Source organism: Musca autumnalis, unplaced genomic scaffold (genome assembly GCF_047663935.1).
Source record: "Musca autumnalis isolate F117 unplaced genomic scaffold, ASM4766393v1 scaffold_3, whole genome shotgun sequence".
Lineage (NCBI taxonomy): Eukaryota > Metazoa > Arthropoda > Insecta > Diptera > Muscidae > Musca > Musca autumnalis.
In genome coordinates, this window is record NW_027411866.1 from 191,906,424 (window position 1) to 191,928,907 (window position 22,484).

A 22,484-nucleotide genomic window follows, 5' to 3' on the forward strand; every position below is an offset into this window, starting at 1 on the left:
TGCGGCCTGGAGCGTGGTTACAATTTATAATGGACAGACGGACGGACGGACAAGCACACATCTCAAAATCGCTTTATCTCGTCGAGATATGAAGATTGGTATACCACATTGGAGGTCTCCGACGAATATTTCGCGGTGTTACATGAATTTTTACCAAAACTAAATTATAATACCCTTTTCCACATTGCACAGTGTCCGATTTTCCAAAAAACCCGGCCAAAAATCGAAAAAAAATGATCAATTTACACTAAAAAGGGTCAGATATTGTTTATAGGATCTCAGTGCGTGCGGTTATGAAAAAATATATACATTTCTTGTTTAATAAGTGGGTATAAAAGCAGGTCGAAATGACCCTATTTGGATTTTTTTTTTTTTTCAATATTTAAGTCGTTTACAAATCTATGATAATATGCAAAATAAACAACGGTTATTAAATATTTTCTTTTTGTAATTGTAATGAAAGGTATGTGAAACGTATTTAAATGTTCAGTGTCGCCAATGAATTGTGCGTTCTTTAATAATTGATGTCCATACTTGTTAATTTTTTTCAAGATCAATTTTCACAATAAATTATGAAAATAGTTGAGAGTAAGATCGAGTTGGGCCGTGTAATTTATCATTTCATAAAAAAGGAAGGTTTTTTTACCAATTTCCATCGAAATATCCTGCACATATTTGCACTTTTCGTTTTTATGTGATATTTTGTCTTGCAGGTATATACAGATTTTCTTTCATTCAGAATGTCAGAATGTAGTATAGGGTCACTTTCTGGCGTTTAGGCATAATTTAGAGTTTTGATATATTTTAAGACCTATAGTAAAATTTTATGGCAAACAAATTTGTAGAATATTTTGGTCTGATCCGACCACATTTTATAGGAGATTTTAAAGATTTGTGGAAAAAGGGACCAAAAGGACCCCTTTTATGACACGCACGAGGGTTAAGTAACCCACTTAGATCTTTATGTGAAATATATAATAACATTTTTAACACGGTAGATCTAACCAGTCCAACACATGTAATAAAAAATGCTATCTTACGCATGTAATATTATGATCAGCAGGTTTGCCAGAAGTATTATTAGTCCTATTGTAGTGTTATAGTGAAATTTTATTATATATATACATTGTTATTTTGTAGTTACTTATTAACTTCCCGTAATCTATACTGGCATCTTATCTACAACTCCTCTTACGGAACAGTAGAATTATGCAGTAATCTTGCGTGCGGTTTCCTGTTTTTTATTTTATTATTTAAACTCTGCAATTAATTTAATTTCTTGAGCTCAGTTAATCGGCGTATCTACATCTCCTTATGCGGAAATAGTAGAAATTTGCCTACGAGCGAGGTTGTTCATTAATTGCAAATAAATTTTAATTGAATTCTTAAATATATATTGTCGGCTGATGATTCATCTGTAGCTGACATTTATAACCACTACTAACCCGCCATGGTCCGGTCTATGGTGTGTACGCGCTCCCTACGAATGGGGAGGTGGCCCCCTCGGTCGGCAGGGGCGGGTGTGAGAGGCGTGGGACCGAACGTGTAAAAAGACAAATATTCCTTGCATTCTTGTCAGTGCAAGGATTCCAAGTGATCTTAACTCAAATATTTCCAAAACTGTAGAAATTGTGGAAGCTTGCACCCCTATTTTAGTTTCTTGGTTTTTTGGCAAAACTGATACCGATATTTTCTTGGTATGTAATGCAAATAAAGATTTCATTTCTTTGGTGACTTATAATGAAATTTAGCTGAGAACATTTTTGTCTTTGACGCTATTCTTCTAAAATGATGCTTTGTATGAAAATTTTGTCAAAACTTTGATGAAGTACGACATTAACCCTAAAATGTTTTTCTAATTTGCATATTTCTGGAGTTAAGGTAAGATATAGAGTTTTGGTGTATTCTACGACCTATAGTAAAAATCGATGGCGAAGAAATTTGTAGAATATTTTGATCCGATAAGAACACATTTTATAGGAGGAGGGACCAAAAAGACCCCTTAAATGACCGCCTGAGGGGTAAATAACATCAAAAATGTAATCAGCGGCCCGAAAAACATTAGAACCAAAGATTAGGTCAAAATCCATTCATTTTTAGAGTTTTGGCCAGGTTTTTCGAAAAATCGGACATTGTGCATTGTGGTATAGGGTATAAATACATTAATAAATACTAAAATATACATATTATTTGACAATTTGTCTTTCCATCGATATTCGTCGGTATGTGCTAACGATTTCTACAATCGGTAACATAAAGTTACAGAATAGCACATTCGTTAACTCAACCGAATATTTTCGTTAACTACCGATGTCGGTTCGTTATTAAAAAAGTTACAGAATCGCACTACAGGTTCGAATATGGACTATAGTTGTCCACCCCTTCGGGTACCTCCCACACAGAATATCGAATCACTTTGATTTTTGTTGAAGCAACTTTCATTCGCTGCTACGCTACGACGGTAAAAGTTTAGGGACAAGTCCATACTTCTTGTGAAAACAGCCCAAAAGGTGAAAAAACCCCTATGGCACCATATGTACACAGCGAAAAGTTTGCCTCCAAAGAGGTAGTTAAATGATATGTACAAGTGATTTGGAAGTGCATCAAATTATGCATTTTCACTCATGATTTTTACAAGGGAGTGACCCCGGAAAGAGGCACTCCATTGCACCGCATTTTAACTGACCCTTTGCCATTGAATTTTAACTGAACCTTTGGCACTGCATTTTAACTGACCCTTTGGCATTGCATTTTAACTGACCCTTTGGGGTAGAATAGGAGGCAGTCCAGAGCACGTGTTTTGAATAACAAAATCAAATGCATTTATTATTTGTGTAAAACAAACATATTAATAACTTTATTACGTAAATTAACACAAATTATGAAAATTCTCTATTGAATTCAATCGCAAACATGTGTGTTTCCTCCGCATTTCATTTAATCCAAGCTTAAGTGCTTTTGCTTCATCTGCTAAATGGGTTTGATATTGTCTTCCCCTCACTAGTTAAGATTTCGACATGTACTCCAACAGCACTCCATTGGGAAATTTTCTTCTCGTGAGTTACCGGAAAAATGTTCACAAATTAAATATTATTTAGTTTGTATTAACAAATGTTTGAACATGTTAACACGCTTATCTCTTATTGGAAACTGTATGCCGCTGCCTGTAGAGATGTACAAACTGATTTATGTACATGTAGGGATCTCTAACAACTGCTAATAAAATGTAGTGAATGGAGTGCCTTTTTCACGACTCCGTTTGCACTGCATCCGGATGCTGTTAAATTGTGAGGAATTGGAGTGCCTTTTTCACGACTCCTTTGAACTGCATCCGGTTGTTGTTAAAATGTGACAAATGGATGTGATTCTTTGGATTGCATCCAAATGCGGTTAAAATGTGAGGAATGGAGTGCCTCTTTCACGACTCCGTTTGAACTGCATAAAAACATGCCGTGAAAGAAGTAGTCTACATTGCACTACTTCCAATTTATTTTGCTGGGTAGTGGCTGGAGTGCAAAAAAGTCCAAAATTTGGTCTTCATCATATTTTGTCCAAACTTCAGTTTCAGTTCGAAGATGGCAATATCGGTCCACAGCTCCCGGTACTCCCCCCAATATTTGAAAAAATTTCATCAAAATGGTATGCCCGATATCTCTTGAACGGGACAAACAATTTAGTCCAAACTTTGGATCTCCTAATAGTTTGTCCATGCTTCCTGGCATACTGGTCCAAAAGTTATAAGATGACCAACTGAAATGACTAGTGGGCACGATATCTATTATAAAGATATGACTCCCAAAATAAGATCCACTTCCATAATGTACTATGTCGGTCCATTTCTTCAAGTACCTCCTCCGCAACACTTTTGAAATTTAATCCAAACTCACATGTTTGTTGACAAGTTCAACTGTCCAAAAAGACCACAAAATTCTGAAAAGACCCGAAATACATTCGATCTGTCCGCAGATGAAAGTTTCAATTCACATAGGCTGAGGGTATATCTCTGTCGGCAAAGCCGACTGATACTTTTTTTTACTTGTTTTTGATTCTTTCAATTAACTATTCTTGTAGAAATCCATACTTTATGCTTGATCATATAACATATCTGTCATATAACTATGTATCTGATCTTGTATTTATTTTAAAGTTTCACCATGCCGCTGATGAACGGGATGCCAAAATATTTTCACATCACGTTTTTTTGGCATTCCTCCTTGCATATCAGTACATGCTGTTAGTAGGTTTAGCAACAATGCAATCTATTTCGTTAAACGGTTAGTTGGATGGATATAGTTGTGGCTTAAAGGATGTGAAATGGTTTTAAAGCTTAAATCTGTATTTAGTTCACATATTGTTCACTTTGATTTTTTACATGATTTGGTTTGGTTGAGTTAACACCAGGTTTTCGATGCTGAACACAACTCAAATAAAAAACTAGTCTTTGGTGTATCATCATTTATAACATTCTGAACAATTTTCACTCTCACTCTTTGTGGGAAGGAAATTTTCCATATGTTTCTCACCTTGCGAAGTGGTTGCTGTTTGCTTCTTTTTTTAAGGACAACTTGTACGTTGATGTTAGTTTGCTTTTTTTACAAGTCAGACTTGTGCAACATTGTGTCAAGTGGTCCCTGTGGTATAGTCGTCGTTGAGTCAAGTGTAGTCTCACTTCTAATGTTTTTCTTCTTGTTGCTTGCTTTTTATTTTTTAAGTTGAACTGTTGTTTAGTTTTCTGGTATGTGTAGTCGAAACGGGCGTTTTTCGTCGCTGTTGCTCTAAAAAATGTTTTCGGTTTTGTAGAAGAGCACGGATTGCATGCAACAGCAATCATTCCTTGGCCAAAGAAACAATAACAAAAACACCCAGAAAAATAACAGCTTCAGTGGAAAATACTCTTGAAACTTCAGCAATACTGGTTGGTCCTAAGTACTTGTTGTGGTGGTATCATGGCCTGTGGCAAGGACACAGTTGCAATGAAAAATATTTTTATGATTTGCTATTTGAAAAACTTATATTTTATTGCTTAACTATGTTTGTTGTGAATGACAATTTGCAAACGTGATAAGAAGACTGCCATTTATTTCTCCAAATGGACACTATTTTACACTTTGTTTGGCTGTTGGCTAACATTAAAATATAGTTTGAAGGTTTTTTTTCGATTTAATTTTGTAAATACCCAAGTTGAAGAATATTTTTATGTTACACTAATAAATAGCGCTTTTGGCAATTGTGATAATTTAATGAAACCTAAGCGATTATTGCTAATGAGAAATTTTAATAGTTTTAACAATTTTATTGTGATATATGAAATATAAATATCTATTAGGGGAATAAAAAATCATTGGATTTAAAATGAAAAATTATTTTCAGGAAAATTAGAGAGGAGACAATTCGTAGCAGACTGATAAAAATTCAAAAATAAGATGGATCTACTCGTATAGCGTCCTAACTCAAACTCTTACTCATTTTAGCCCTGCTGATGCCCACTATAACTCTCGTAATATTTATACCAGATGTATGTAGGTCAGTAGTGCAATACTGGCAAAAATAACTAAAATTAAACTGATTATAATTTCGGTAAATAACTTTATTATCAGGTAAGTTACTGACCAATAAAAAGTAGTCGTAAATTTCTAACGATAGCAACAGTGTCGTCAAATTGCATTAGAAATGTTCATTCATAATTTTGCGTTTTAATTTAACAAATTTACCTAGAAGTACAGTTTAAAACCAATCCTTGGGTCGTTTTTTATTTTTGTAGCAGCATGTTGTCCCCCCGGGCTTCCTATTACGGCGATATATTTTTTTGAGGGCAAGTCCATACTCAGGAAAAGGTCCTGGGGGCAGCAACTAAACTGACTGATAATCACGATAAACTACGAATTGAGTACCCGAAGTGACCGAACATTTACACATCGTATAATTGATTCCAAGGGTACATCAAGTTCCAAGAAATCTATATAGGACAACAATTTCAGGCACCTCAGTCAAAAATGTTAAACGAACGCATAGCAGTGGGAAAGATTTGGTTTTGTTTGCAAGTGAAGTTGCTCAAGTTTAGGTAATGCCAAAGAAATTCTCGATCAGAGTGTTTCTTTGGACACTTATCTATTTGAGGCAGCAATTGACACATGGGTATAAAAAGTTTCTTGTTGAAAAACTATAGTCTTCCCTGCCTTAACCCATGGTAAACACCGCCTAATACATTAAAATCGTTTTAATGAAATATTAAAACAACGAATATGGGATTAAGCCTGACTATTTTGAAAATCAAAAAATGTTCAAGATTTCTGCTTAAAATAATGTTTTTCGTGGGCAAGTCTATGTTTCGTCATCTAATATCTCAAAAGCTCTACAAAAATTAACGTTGATTATCTAAAATGGCTGATGCACAAAATAAGTAAAGGGGTCAAGTTGGGAGATGCACTATATCGGACAACTCCTTGCGGTACCTCCTTCACAAAAGTTCAAGTGTTTTGCTTAAATTCGAGTATTGTTATTCTTGGAAGGTAGTCTTTGCAATATAACACTGTGTGTAATTTTTTGAGTCATGGTTTATTAACCATATTCTGACACCGCAGCGTGATGGAAGACCAAAAATAAGAAGATACGTGTCCCGGAGATTTTTCCTATCACTACAACTTTCGCGGTTATGGGCCCTCAAAGACCTGAGGCATTAATGTCAAATAGGATTATTTTGTGGGGATCATATATTCCAAATCGCTTAGAATGTGGGCTTACTCGTGGAAGCAAAGTTGTACTTCTCGCCTTAAGAATAATAATTGTGAACACATAAAATCCATTCAACCTCATCTTCAAGGTCAAAATCATCAAGGTCAAATTTCCATTATAATGTTTTCTTGTATTTTAGGTTACACCACATTTCAGCCGATAGCCTTAGATGCTAGCTAGTGCTATTTTTTATATAATTTTATTGTAATTTTTTATTATAATACATATTTGAAATAAATAAAAAAATAAATAATTTTAGGTTACAGATATCAAACCGATCAGAATTGAAGCAAACAACCATCTACAAAAATGTACCATAGATTTCAATAAACAACTTTTTAGAACATACGAACTCTGTAGAAACGGTTCTTAAACGTCAAAATAGCAATACAATTGCGATTTTTATCCTCTTTTCTCGGTTTCTGTTCCATAGATACTGAATCGTTGAAAATTCAAGAAAAAAATTAATCACAATAATGTAGCAAAAATATCAGTAAAAAACTTTCTGGAATGCACAAATTATCTATGAACTCGCCTTTATGGTGAAAATGGCGAAAAACTTTTGAAAATATACGATTTTTGTATTTTTTTCTCCAATTCTGGTCCATAGATACCAAACCGTCCAAGATTTAAGGATACCGTCAATTACAAAAATGTACCTATGATTGGGTGTCATTCCTCTCGATAGTACCATTATATCAGGGATTGCCCACGAGTACCTAGGAGTACCTTCGGTAAATTTCCACAGGATTCTCGCACTTAAACAAAAATGTTTACCATTTGTGTGGGAATGGAGTGATAGATCTAACTTTTGAACCTAAACTAAGTTTGTACAAAATATTTCGAGATCCAAAGTTTGGACCAAATTGATTGCTCCGTTTATGAGATATTGTGCTCACAATTTTAGCGAATATTTTCGAACGTTTGTGGGAGAGGTACCAGAAGGAGTGAACCTATAAGCACCATCTTCAAATTTCATCTAATATTCGAAGAAATATTACGATATGCAAAGTGTGTACAAACGCAGTATTCGGTTCGGGAGTTGTCGTGCGCACTAGCCACACACATGCTGGTCGTAGGGTTTTTTTTACAGTTTTCAGCTCATTTTCTTAAGAAGTATGGACTTACCACTTAAATTGCATGTACCATCGTGCATGTACCAAAACGATTCGAGAGCAGGCCCAAACCAGCACTTTTCCGAAATTTTGTGTTGGAAGTTACCCGAAGGAGTGAACCGATAGAGTGCATATTGGAACATGATCTATGTTTGGTAGAAATATTACGATGTGCAAAGTATGGACCAAATCGGTTAAAAATTTTAAGAGTTATCATCGCACAATTTTTCCGAACATTTTCGAACTTTTGTGGGGGAGGTACCGCGCGCTCGATCCACAACACCATTTTCTCAGGAAGTATGGACTTGCCCCTGAAAAACTTTCACCGTCGTAATGGGGGCAGCGAATACAAGCTGCTGTAACAAAATTTCACGATGTGTAAAGTATGGACCACATCGGTTACTACCTTTAAGAGTTATCGTGCGCACAATTTTTCCAAACATTTTCGAACTTTTGTGGGGGAGGTAACTGAAGGAGTGGACCGATATGGCCCATCTTCGAACTTAAACTAAGTTTGGACAAAATATTACGAAGACCAAATTTTGGACCAAATCGGTTCATCCGTTCGAGAGTTATCGTGCGCACCAGCCAGACGGACGGACATTGGTAAATCGACTCCAAATTGTCTGAAACGGATTTCGTCCAAACATACTTGGGGTCTAAAACCATTATTTCGATGAGGCACATTTTGCCCGTATGAAAGTGTATATAACCTCGTTGGCATAAATGCTGAGGGTATAAAAATTAAAGTGGCTTAGGCCACTTTGAAATCCATTTAAAAAACTATATAGATAGGAACTAAACCCTCAGTTCCATTTTGGCTCCATATTTTTAAAATGTACAAAATTTCTTCAGATATATAATAAACATAATTTTTAGAGTTTTAAATAATACAAATTAATAATAATAAATTTTGGTCATATTCCTGAATATCTTCTTCTTCGGCTGTCAAATTTGTTGTTAATTTATTATAATATCTATTGAATATCTATCTTAATTGAATATCATTTTAGAATCGAATCCACTGAATCCTAAGCCATTATACTTTTGAAGAGTTGTCTTGATCGCATGGTAGGAATGAGTGGCAAGTAGTGGGATTTTCTAACACATTTTTTGCTTAGTCGACGGTCAGACTAGCAAGGTTTCTTGAAACCAATTTCGTTAAAGTTTCTTATCAAGTTTCGTTAGTCTCCACACACGTTAAGGTGAAATTTAAGATTTTTGCGTGTCTTCTTTATTGTACCATTCGAATTTGTTGTGTTTCTCATAACAATAAAAACAAAACAAACATAAATAAACTAAAAAACAACACAAAATAATTAATATTAATAGTTAACTTTTAACTATTTCATTAATTAAACGTTTTTATTAAATCTTTTTATGCTTGTTTTGTTGTTAATGTTTTCTTGAGAATTTAAAAATGAAAGAGAATGGAAGAAAAAATCTTGCAACGAATAACAAGAAGAGGTAACACAACAAACGCAGAAAATCATGTACATGGTTTTCACTACTTCATAACCATCGCCTATATACTTGACGTCCCCATGTTGAAATCGTGCTAGTCTGACCACCGACTTACGGACCAAAGTCGGTGAACCTAAAATGCTTATAAATAACGAAATTTGGCTGCAAGGCAGCAACCAACATTAAATTGTCGCTAAGTTCTACTGATAGCAAACAGAGTTTACATCTTTTATTAGTACTTTTACCGACTTTTGTCGGTAACCAAAAAATGGGTTACATAATTCCAGTGCAGATACCAAACATTTTTGGCCTATCTGTTCCACTGGGAAGAGCGAATTGAGGAATATTGACTTTGTATGTGACATTGACTTTCACGTGATGCATTATGAATACTAGACAATTTTTCCTGTGGGCCACGTGAAGCTTTTCCCTCATTCTAGGTATACATGAATGAATTGCTAGTGATAAAGTCATGAATGCTAAGGCAATAGATCCATTGCTGTCTTTTTAGTTTGATTGACATATAAGAAAAATCAAATTCTCAATATCTTTAAATAACTATAACCATTCTTTTGAACTTTCAAGTAAACTGTACAAAGTGTATATATTATGTTGAGCAGGTGTGTATATGCATTTACCCATTTTTCCGGCCCTAACTAGTAATTTTGACTTTCATTTCTGACTACCGAATTGACTGGTTACTGGTAATGCAATGAAGAGACAATTGCCCTTCACACGACTATCGAATTGGGTGGTTACTGGTAATGCAGTGAGGGGACAATAGACCCATTCCTATGACATCCCAATGTTAAATTCACCAGTCTATAGCATTGCAAGTAAATTGGGTGGTGACTAGTTGTGTTTACCAGTAACCAGCAAAATTGCTAGTGATTCCCAAGTTATTCGAACAACTGGGCCAGCCCTCGGCAACAAATACATACATATTTATACCCTATACCACAATGTGGAAAAGGGTATTATAAGTTTGTTTTGGTGAAAATTCATGTAACACCGCGAAATATTCGTCGGAGACCCCCAATGTGGTATACCTATCTTCATATCTCGACGAGATAAAGCGATTTTGAGATGTGTGTCTCTCCGTCCGTCCGTCCGTCTGTCCATTTTAAATTGTAAACACGCTCCAGGCCGCAATTATGGACCGATCGTCACAAAATTTTGTATGGAGGTCGGGTTCAGATCAGAATAGAAATTTTGCACCGGGTAAGAGTATAGGTCGAAAAAGATGCCTACAATTTTGAATGATATCTGATATTCTTTAGCAGGTGAAATGGATCATTACTTTTGTATGAAAAATATAAAAATTTTATTTTTGGTCGATATTTTAATTCCTTGAGGACATATATATTTCGCAAAGTAGCCTACATATGGGAAAAAACTACTGACCTTTCCTCTGATGTAAATTGCAATAAAGTGTTTGCTAGATAACGGGCCTACTGCCTAATATATAATGGGTTCTGTGTAGAGAACCACATTTTTATCCCATGCTACATATTGTCTCTCCAAAAGTTTATGTAACACCACGAAATATTCGTCCTAGACCCCTTATTTGGTATGCCAAAATTCATATCTCGACGAGATCAAGCGATTTAGCGTGTGTCCGTCCACTAAAAATTGTAAACAAGCTTAAGGCTGCAATTATGGACCGATTGTAACGAATTTTTAAGGATGTTGGGTTCGGGCCAGAATAGAAATAATTGGTTTTTGCTGATGATCGTGAAATGTTCAAGGAATGAAATGGACCAAAAACAAAATTTTAACCAATTTTGAAGCGGCTCTGTAGGTCAAAATAATAACCCCAAAATTTTAAATTTGAGTTTATGATGAAGAAGAAGCGTACAAACCAACGTGAAGATCAGATAGTACTTAGCGGGTTAAATGGACTGAAACTTTTGTGTGATTGGTAAAAATTTCAATAACGTAGCGGTTAAACAACGGAAGTAGTAGTACTACATAAGTGGGTTTCATTACATTTTAGTTTGTGTGAACTAAATTTTCCTTTCCTGCTACAAAAATGTCTTTGTCATGCTAGATAACTTGTTGGTTTTGGTCATAAGTATTATACATTACATCTCTGATATTTGATAATTAAATTTTCACAATCATTGAAAAGAAGTTCCGTGGAGAGCGATTGTCCAGGGATAGTATTATAGGTTATCCCAAGGTCGGCTCCGTCGGACTATAGACTTTTCTTACTTGTTTGTAATTGTGTTTGTTTAAAAATATAAACATTTTTTCAAGTTTCCCAATATATCATTTTTCGTAGTTAATTAAATTACAAACAAATGTTTAGAAACATATTCTACTAAGATCAAATATACATTACTTTACAGATTTCATTTATCAAGATCTAAGACTTACAGGTTATTTCGTCAGATTAGAGGTATATCTCCCCTGAGGCTAATCTACCCAATAAAGAAATTCTTTTCAGTAGGAATGACACTAATGTGCTGTTTCCACGGTACGTCGTTCGTTCTTTATACGTTGTTCGACCCATAACTACTAATAAATTATAACTACTAATAAATTCTACAGGTGAACAACGTAATTGAAACTATCGTGTGAACATGACATAAGTTTGAGTGCTTCAACCAAGAGGATAATTATAAATTATTTTCATATTTTATCCTATGGTATTAACGTTGTCCGAGTCCATCCTATTATTGCACCCTAAATTGTTTTTAGGATACGATACGAATTAGGATACGAAATAATATATTTGTGTCTGCTCTTATTGCAGAGGTATATGATATTTCGCACACATATAGTGAGTCGGATGTAATGTCCAGCTTACACTGCCCTGATAGGCTAGCGATGGGCAAAATTTTGTTTTGAATCGTCTATAAAGTTTTTGTTAGTTTGATCCTATTAGAGTTACTTGTCTCACTTTGACTAACATCCGTTTTGATTTGTGACTCATTAGATTGATTTCTGCATTACTTCTAATAAACTCAATTACTCTGAAAGTAATAATGATTCAAATATGTATGTATATACTCCATATCGTCACCATAAATGCCCGAAGACGTAACCCACATGAAAATCGAAATTCGTTTTTTAATGGAATCTGATACACAAAGCCAAAATACATGCTCTGGCAAGATTTCAAGCTTCTTCTTTCAAAAATAACGATCCTATTCAAGAAATGGCATTTCGGAAATTGGGATAACATTGCAGATGTTGTTGTAATTACGGATCCAAAAACCGAACGTTTTCCCGGTTTTAGTTTCATAACTTACTCCCATTCGTACATGATTGACAATTCTCCAAATACTCGCCCTCATAAGGTTGATATTCTATAAAACAGTTTTTCATTTTATAGCATTTTTTGATTCTCCTGTAAAGTTTTGGTTTTGTGGGTTACGTCTTCGGGCATTTATGATGACGATATGCATTTGGGATATTTCTCCTTAATTATATTTTCCTAAAACTGTGGTTGGTGAAGCGACAACCTCTTATAACTTTGAATGATTCTGCGAAAATGGTTATTAAAAATATAACATTAACTATTTGTATTATATATATCGAACTTAATACAGCGATGAATCAAAAGTACCAAATTTGATATTTGGGTCTTCAGTTACTTCCCCTGAGGCTACCCGTCTTATTTTTTTGCGACTTCATATATTGCTATAAGATTGATCCTTACCGAGGTTCATAGTTCAGACCAGTTCATAGCTTCAACTACTTTTGTCGCTTTTACCATTTTAACAAATAAAGGAATTAACCAATTGTTTATTTTTGCTATTCTATTTGAATATTTGTGTTTAATTTCCACTGAATTTTATTTATATTCAAATTTTGTTTTTATGTCGCTCACTACACCGATATATGTACATTTGAGACAATGAGACCATCAAATGTCGTACCCTAAACTTTGCCTTAACTGAAAGTGTCAAATTGAATTTTGCATTGCGGTTCAATGCAATCAGACATGCAAAATCTCTGAGTGAGTATGATAAAACTTTCTAATTACAAAAAAAAAATAACAATTCTAAACTTTTGTCACAAATATTTAAGTTCGCTGTAAACGATTTACATAGTCACCACACACAGTGAGTGCGATTCTTTACAATATGATAAATGTAGGCCAAAATTTTGAAATGAAACCCGAATAAGATTATTTTGTATTGGTAATATAATTTGAATTTGTGGCGTATGTGCAATGAAAATTATGGCATTTCAATGTAAATTTTACGATAGGTTGTACAGGTGATTTTGATTTTGCTTGTGAAAAAAAACTATTAAATGAGACATCATTTTCAAAAATATTAATAAATGTAAACATGACTGAGTGACAGCGTTTCCATTTCCAGGCTAAAAAACCTCCAAAATGTTAAATGGTAGCAGAAACCGTAATTTGTAAATTTGAGAGGAAATCTTTCCATTGTTCGAAATCATAAAAATATTATTTGGCTGAAGAAATGATCGAAAAAATCGTATTGGAGAGTAATAGAATAATCCCATTTCCATTCACATGCCAAAGACTACGCCAAAAATGGGTTTTCACCATTGCTAGACCTTGAGCAAAAGTGTACAATGTACGTACATATTTAACTACCGCTCAACCTTCTTCCATCACCTTTACTTCTGTCAACAACACAACACCTTTCACTTACCGACGTTGTTTTAGACATAAGTTAGACTTTTGCATAAACCCTTGGAGCTATCAATGAAAACACACAAAATGAAAAACAGACTGCTTAATTTCCACGTTCATACATTCGAGGCGGTCATAGTAAAAAACTATTTTCCACGAACATTCCCGATGAGACAAAGTGGGGGCATAAACAAGTAAGTACACATTTCAAATAAAATTAAGATTTGTTTGTATTTTTAAAACTTTTTGTCATATTAATGAAACTACCCAAATGGCTATTTTATAACAAAAACTGAATTTTGAGTAATTTTTATGAAGGAAAACCTATGATGTTACAGAGTTGTGCCAAAGGAACTTATGGAACTATCTAGTTCACTTCGCAGTTCCAATGGCCCACATTTTTTCTTTGAACAAACTGCGTATACTTAATAGCACATGTTACATTTCATGATGTTACTCATACGCTTTGGAACTAGTACAAGGAACTAGGAAGTATATTACCCAACTCTAGATGTTACCTGTCAAAGAATGAATAACACTGTGCAACAAAATGGAGCTCAAAGTCTGGGGGGTGGAAAATTCCTATTGGAGATGAAAGCCCTTGGTGAGTATATACAGAACCCTGAAGGACAGATTCGCCGTGAGTCGATCTTTCGCGATATGGCGTGATGAAGTTTTTGCTAGAGACCCTGTAAGCCATCAGGAATTAGCGTTATATCTTTGTCCACTGTTGCTTTAGCTTATTTTTGATATGACATGTCTGCAGTCAAATCGAATGAGGATTATTTTCGTAGAGCACTTCGACCTTCTATCTCGCTTCCTTCAATGTCCTTTTCGTCCTTTATTTTAAGAGCCGCTATAAAAGTACCACAAGATGACGTTTTTCAACTTCGAAATGTTCAGCAAAAATGTCGGCCAGACAATTTTAGGTACGGCTCTCCTTGTCAACAAATCGATTATGTCGAGTTTTCGTGGGCGTTTTGTGCATTTACCCTGTTTTTGTTCAGAAAAATACTATATTTTGTTTTTTGTATATTCGTTACAGAACATACAAAAACACAAAACACAGTTTTTTTCTGAGCAAACAGGGGTAAATGCACAAAACGCCCACGAAAACTCGACATAATCGATTTGTTGACAAGGAGAGCCGTACCTAAAATTGTCTGGCCGACATTTTTGCTGAACATTTCGAAGTTGAAAAACGTCATCTTGTGGTACTTTTATAGCGGCTTTTAAAATAAAGGACGAAAAGGACATTGAAGGAAGCGAGATAGAAGGTCGAAGTGCTCTACAAAAATAATCCTCATTCGATTTGACTGCAGACATGTCATATCAAAAATAAGCTAAAGCAACAGTGGACAAAGATATAACGCTAATTCCTGATGGCTTACAGGGTCTCTAGCAAAAACTTCATCACGCCATATCGCGAAAGATCGACTCACGGCGAATCTGTCCTTCAGGGTTCTGTATATACTCACCAAGGGCTTTTATCTCCAATAGGAATTTTCCACCCCCCAAAATTTCGGTTCACAGTGTAATTATTCATTCAAAACGAATTATTATTCATTCCAGACCAAAACGCTGTATCTTCTAAACTGTAGACCAAAAGGAAAAATCGACTATTTATCAAATTATAGAATTGCGAAATGTTTATCATCGATTACAGACAATACATTATGTTAAGGAACGTAGCCAGAAATGCATCTCGACACCATTTCAGGGGGCACAGTGGACAAAATTTTATTTTTTTGTGAGTAAGTTTTTAAGAATTCCCGTTTCCTGGCTACGTCGGTGATTATGTTGACTTAAGTTGCATTTTAACCAACATATTTAAATATTTGCACTGTTTTCCTTTAAAGGGATTATTCCAGTTGTAGAGCCAATGATACACATTTTTTATTTTATTTATTTATTTATTTATTTTTTTTTTTGTAGAAAACTACAACATGTATTTTGTAGGTTTTTTATACCCTATACCACAATGTGGAAAAGGGTATTATAAGTTTGTTTTGGTAAAAATTCATGTAACACCGCGAAATATTCGTCGGAGACCCCCAATGTGGTATACCAATCTTCATATCTCGACGAGATAAAGCGATTTTGAGATGTGTGTCCGTCCGTCCTTCCGTCCGTCCGTCCGTCTGTCCATTATAAATTGTAAACACGCTCCAGGCCGCAATTATGGACCGATCATCACGAAATTTTGTATGGAGGTCGGGTTCAGATCAGAATAGATCCCTATTCTTATTGGTGATGATCGTGAAATATTTAGCGGGTGAAATTGACCAAAAAGATAATATTTATCCAATTTTCTAGCGGCTCTGTAGGTCTCAATAATAGTCCGATCAACGCGTAATTTTAAATAAGGTAAGAGTATATCACAAAGGAGAAGCTTGCAATTGGAGATGGCGATCGGATAATATTAAGAGGGTTAAATGGACCAAAACTTTTGTGTGAAAATTATGAAAATTTTTAATATACAGCTTATATCTTAATTCCTGGAAGTGACATTCCGGACAAGTGAGATATACTTGAAAGTGGAACGCTTGACCTTTTAATTGATGTCAATTATGTTGGTGTGCATGATCAGATAACAGAGTTACAGCCTAATATATTCCGTTATTTGTTTGTAGTGTAATAATAAACTCGCTAGAAGTCGCAATTATACATCAAAAGTCACGAAATTTTGCATCGGGTAAGAGTATACAGTGGTGTGAAAAATAATAAGGACACTTCAGTCCATAACCAAGATTAAATTGAAAACTGACAAAAAAGGGAAAATTACATTAGTTTATAAAATTTATTGTTTTCTTAAAATGTTAAGAAAAGTATTATAAAAATATTTTGATTGCTTGTAACCATATTTTATTTATCTTTTATATTTTATGCGAATTGTCGTAGTTTGGTGTGTGAAAAATAATAAGGACACTTCATGACATCTTTTAATAAAGACCAAACTTGAAAGAAATTAATGCAGGTTTTTACTAAATAATGGTAGATAAAGTGTTTCAGTGTCATTAATACTTTGTAGACGATCCTTTGTTTTCTAAAACGGAAGCGCATCGTCTGGGCATCGAGTTGACCAAATTTTGGCACTTCTCTACTGGTATCGCGTCCTACGCAACCTGTATAAGTTGCCAATATAATAATAAGTTGCCATAATTTGATGGACACTTTCCCCTGCTTGGTTTTTTAACTTAATTCCACAACATTTTTCAATCGGGTTCAAATCAAGGGATTGTATGGGCCATTCTAAGAACTTAACTTAATTATCCTGGAACACCTTTTTTCATTTTGCCGCCATTTTTGGGTCATTATCCTTGCTGAAGACTCATTTGAGAGGCACACCCCATTCAGCATACGGAAGAATTATATTTTTCAAAATTTCAATGTAATCTGGTGATTTCAAAAACACTTTGAATACTGTATAGAGACCCCACAGCATAGTAAGAAAATAAGACCCACACAATGCTGTTACCTCTGCCATATTTAGCCGCCTTCAGAGTATATTCTGGGTTATATTATTGATTTTTAGGTCTTCAACTCTGATAAACTCCTCTATCGGAACAAAAAAATATATTTGGTTTCATCAGACCAAAGAATGGTACACAATTTTTCTTAGACCAAACGATGTGATTTCTTGCAAACTGTATTATTTGCTGAATATTTTTATACCCTACACCACTACGTGGGAAGTGCATAATTTTTCGATTAAAATGATACTTTTCTGACACTGTGAGCTCTAATGTGACCACCACAGAGGGTTTTGATGCGTCAAAATTAATATTTAAGTAGTTTTTTATTTGTAAAGATGTGGTAAAAGGGTCTTTTTTAATCATCATCATTTATTATTACAGGTGCAATTTTTGGATTTCTGCTACGACTTTTATCTTTGAAGTTCACTTAGCTGCATCATCCACCATTGTTTTTAAAGATTCTAAGTTTTTTCTGTAATCGTAATTGTACCAAATTTAGTACCACTTAGTACTTTTCGTACCCATAAGTACGAATTTTCAAAACTATTTCCATTCTATTCTCTAACAACAGCCTTAATTCAAATTTCAGGATTCCAGCTCTATCCGTTCGCCTAAATCGTAATTGTTCCAAATTTAGTATCATTTAGTACTTTTCGTACCCATAAGTACGAATATTCAAAACTACTTTCGTTCTACTCTCCAAGAATAGCCTTAGTTCAAAATTTCAGGATTCCAGCTCCATCCGTTCGCCCAAATCGTAATTGTACCAAACTTAGTATCATTTAGTACTTTTCGTACCCATAAATACGAATTTTCAAAACTACTTCCGTTCCACTCTCTAATAGCAGCCTTAATTCAAATTTCAGGATTCCAGCTCTATCCGTTCGCCTAAATCGTAATTGTTCCAAATTTAGTATCATTTAGTACTTTTCGTACCCATAAGTACGAATTTTCAAAACTACTTTCGTTCTACTCTCCAACAGTAGCCTAGGTCAAAATTTCAGGATTCCAGCTCCATCCGTTCGCCCAAATCGTAATTGTACCAAATTTAGTACTTTTCGTACCCATAAGAACGAATTTTAAAAACTACTTCCATTCTACCCTCCAACTATATCTTTAATCCAAAATTTCAGGATTCCAGCACTATCCGTTCGCTTAAATCATAATTGTACTAAATTTAGAATCATTTAGTACATTGCGTACCCATAAGTACGAATTTTCAAAACTACTTCCATTCTACTCACCAACAGTAAACTTAGTTCAAAATTTCAGGATTCCAGCTCTATCCGTTCGCCCAAATCGTAATTGTACCAAATTTAGTACCATTTAGTACTTTTCATACCCATGAGTACGAATTTTCCAAACTACTTCAATTTAACCCTCCAACTGCAGCCTTAATTCAAAATTTCAGGATTCCAGCTCTATCCGCTCAGCCTAAATCCAAATTGTACAAAATTTAGTACCATTTAGTGCTTGTCGTACACATAAGTACGAATTTTCAAAACTGCTTCCATTCTACTCTCTAACAGCAGCCTTAATTCAAATTTCAGGATTCCAACTATATCCGTTCAGCCTATATCCAAATTGTACCAAATTTTGTACCCTTTAGTACTTTTCGTACCCATATGTACGAATTTTCAAAACTACTTCCTTTCTACTCTCTAACATCAGGATTCCAACTCTATCCGTTCGCCTGAATCATAATTGCACCAATTTTAGTATCATTTATTACTTTTCGTACCCATAAGTACGAATTTTCAAAACTACTCCCATGCTACCCTCCAACTGTAGCTTTAATTCAAAAATTTTAGGATTCCAGCTGTATCCGTTCAACCTATATCCAAATTGTACCAAATTTAGTACCATTTAGTACTTTTTGTACCCATAAGTACGAATTTTCAAACTACTTCCATTTTACACTCGAACAGTAGCCTTAGTTCAAAATTTCAGGATTCCAACTCTATCCGTTCGCCCAAATCATAAGTGTACCAAATTTAGTACCATTTAGTACTTTTCGTGCCCATATGTACGAATTTTCAAAACTACGTCCATTCTACCCTCTAACAGTAGCCTTAGTTCAAAATTTCAGGATTCCACCTCCATCCGTTCGCCCACGTCGTAATTGTACCAAATTTAGTACAATTTAGTACTTTTCGTACCCATAAGTACGAATTTTCAAAACTACTTCCATGCTACCCTCCAACTGTAGCCTTAATTCAAACATTTCAGGATTCCAGCTCTATCCGTTCAACCTATATCCAAATTGTACCAAATTTAGTACCCTTTAGTACTTTTCGTACCCATAAGTACGAATGTTCAAAACTACTTCCATTTTACTCTCCAACTTAGTTCAAAATTTCAGGATTCCAACTCTATCCGTTCGCCCAAATCATAAATGTACCAAATTTAGTACCATTTAGTACTTTTCGTACCCATATGTACAAATTTTCAAAACAACGTCCATTCTACCCTCTAACAGTAGCCTTAGTTCAAAATTTCAGGATTCCAGCTCCATCCGTTCGCCCACGTCGTAATTGTACCAAATGTAGTACAATTTAGTACTTTTCGTAACCATAAGTACGAATTTTCAAAACTACTTCCATGCTACCCTCCAACTGTAGCCTTAATTCAAAAATTTCAGGATTCCAGCTCTATCCGTTCAACCTTTATCCAAATTGTACCAAATTTAGTACCCTTTAGTACTTTTCGTACCCATAAGTACGAATGTTCAAAACTACTTCCATTTTACTCTCCAACAGTAACCTTAGTTCAAAATTTCAGGATTCCAACTTTATCCGTTCGCCCAAATCATAAGGGTACCAAATTTAGTACCATTTAGTACTTTTCGCACCCATAAGTACGAATTTTCAAAACTACGTCCATTCTACTCTCCAACAGTAAGCCTTAATTCAAAATTTCAGGATTCCAGCTCTATCCGTTCAACCTTTATCCAAATTGTACCAAATTTAGTACCCTTTAGTACTTTTCGTACCCATAAGTACGAATGTTCAAAACTACTTCCATTTTACTCTGCAACAGTAACCTTAGTTCAAAATTTCAGGATTCCAACTCTATCCGTTCGCCCAAATCATAAGGGTACCAAATTTAGTACCATTTAGTACTTTTCGCACCCATAAGTACGAATTTTCAAAACTACGTCCATTCTACTCTCCAACAGTAGCCTTAATTCAAAATTTCAGGATTCCAGCTCTATCCGTTCGCACAAATCATAATTGTACCAAATTTAGTACCATTTAGTACTTTTCGTACACATGTGTACACTTTTCCTAAACCACCTCCTTATGTCAACCGTACCTTTTAACCTTGATTCTCACACCAAATTTCAACCTATAACCTTTATCCGTTCGCAAAGTACGAATTGGCACCAAATTTAGTACACTTTAGTACTTTTCGTACACTTATAGTTCGAATTTCTAAAAACCCTTTGGTACACCTTTCTAACTCTCCATCAGTGACCTTCATTCCAAATTTCAAAGTTCTAGCTTTACCGGTTCGCCAAATACAAACGGTACCATATTTAGTACCTTTTAGTACTTTTAGTACCCTTCCAGTTCGAATTTCCAAAAACCAAGCCTTATCTGTCACCTTCGGACCAAGAGTGACCCTCACCCAAAATTTCATGATTCTAGCTTCAGCCGTTTCGTCTGGGCGTTGATGAATCAATCAGTCAATCAGTCAGTCAGTGAATCAGTCACTCTACTCTTTTATTAATATAGATTTAATGATTTCTCGAGTAGCGTGATAACAATGCGTATTTTTACCCATATTTGCAAAGAAAAACTAAAAAATACCGGTAGATTTAACATTTAATGAATAGAAATTAATACATTTTAAACTTTTACTTACAGGAAAGAATCACAAAAAATAATATCAATATATTTTTACTAAAACGAAAAACTGTCCCTATTATTTTTCACAGCAGAAATCACGGATTTTACGAAAAATATTTGTTTTGTATAAAAACTAAACAGAAATAAACCAAAATCATAACGGTATTTCTTATTGCAATACATGTACATTTTCAAGAACAAATTTCCATCGCAAATTTTCACATTTTACACATTTTAGGAGCGACCAAAAGTTGTGTATGTCACTGTCCTTATTATTTTTCACACCACTGTAGGTCGAAAAAGATGCCTACAATTTTGAATGATGATCTGATATTCTTTAGCGGGTGAATGGACCATTACTTTTGTATGAAAAATATAAAAAATTTATTTTTGGTCGATATTTTAATTCCTTGAGCACATATATATTACGCAAAGTAGCCTACATATGGAAAAAACTACTGACCTTTCCTCTGATGTAAATTGCAATAAAGTGCTTGCTAGATAACGGGCTTACTGCCTAATATATAATGGGTTCTGTGTAGAGAACCACATTTTTATCCCATGCTACTTATTGTTTCTGCAAAAGTTTATGTAACACCACGAAATATTCGTCCTAGCCCCCTTATTTGGTATGCCGAAATTCATATCTCGACGAGATAAAGCGATTTAGCGATGTATATCCGTCCATTAAAATTGTAAACAAGCTTAAGGCCTCAATTATGGACCGATTGTAACGAATTTTTGGGTTCGGGCCAGAATAGAATTGATTAGTTTTTGGTGATGATCTTGAAATGTTCAGGGGATGAAATGGAACAAAAAAAATTTTAACCAATTTTGTAGCGGCTCTGCAGGTCAAATAATAACCCGCAAAATTTTAAACAAAGTTTGAGTTTATGATGAAGAAGAAGCGTACAAACCAACGTGAAGATCAGATAATACTTAGCGGGTTAAATGGACTGAAACTTTTGTGTGAAATTGGTAAAATTTTCAATAACGTAGCGGTTAAACAACGAAAGTAGTAGTATTACATAAGTGGGTTTCATTACATTTTAGTTTGTGTGAACTAAATTTTCCTTTCCTGCTACAAAAATGTCTTTGTCATGCTAGATAACTTTTTGGTTTTGGTCATAAGTATTATACATTACATCTCTGATACTTGATAATTAAATGTTCACAATCATTGAAAAGAAGTTCCGTGGAGAGCGATTGTCCAGGGATAGTGGTATAG